Below are 310 nucleotides of genomic sequence, written 5' to 3' on the forward strand. Positions count from 1 at the left end.
TTTTTGCTTAGCTGTGGGGTAGTTAGGGTGGGTAGGCGTGCCAAATTTTGGGGGCGCCTGATGATGATCCGGCGGCGGCGGCGGAAGTGGGGATCAAATCGGTCTAGCAGATGCGGGACGATTAAAGTTTTTGGGTTAACCACGCGAGCGAAATGGATCCAGGTTGGCGCAGCTTAAACTTTCATCCCTATCTTTTTCTCAGATCTGGATTTTAATGATGTTTAACATATTTATTCCGTAGGTCTCAATAAACTTGCAAGAAAGCAAGCAGTCTCTCAATGTCTATCTTTTTTTTTTTTTTTTTTTTTTT

At 43.2% G+C, this 310-nt stretch overlaps 1 protein-coding gene across 3 annotated transcripts in view; it reads left to right on the forward strand.

Moving 5' to 3' along the window:
• nacc1a (nucleus accumbens associated 1, BEN and BTB (POZ) domain containing a) overlaps positions 1–310 on the forward strand; it is a 32,105-nt gene that overhangs the window by 6,318 nt on the left and 25,477 nt on the right. The window contains exon 1 of one of the 3 annotated variants that reach the window (XM_015037760.1): positions 62–162. The exons of 1 other annotated variant lie outside the window; for it this stretch is intronic. The gene's annotated coding sequence lies outside the window, so the exon portion shown is untranslated. Of the gene's footprint in view, positions 1–61; positions 163–310 lie in introns of those variants that run through there. One more of the 3 variants, XM_015037758.1, reaches the window with a different exon arrangement.

This window comes from Poecilia latipinna, unplaced genomic scaffold, assembly GCF_001443285.1.
Source record: "Poecilia latipinna isolate Pla-1442-1.1 unplaced genomic scaffold, P_latipinna-1.0 Scaffold419, whole genome shotgun sequence".
Classification (NCBI taxonomy): domain Eukaryota; kingdom Metazoa; phylum Chordata; class Actinopteri; order Cyprinodontiformes; family Poeciliidae; genus Poecilia; species Poecilia latipinna.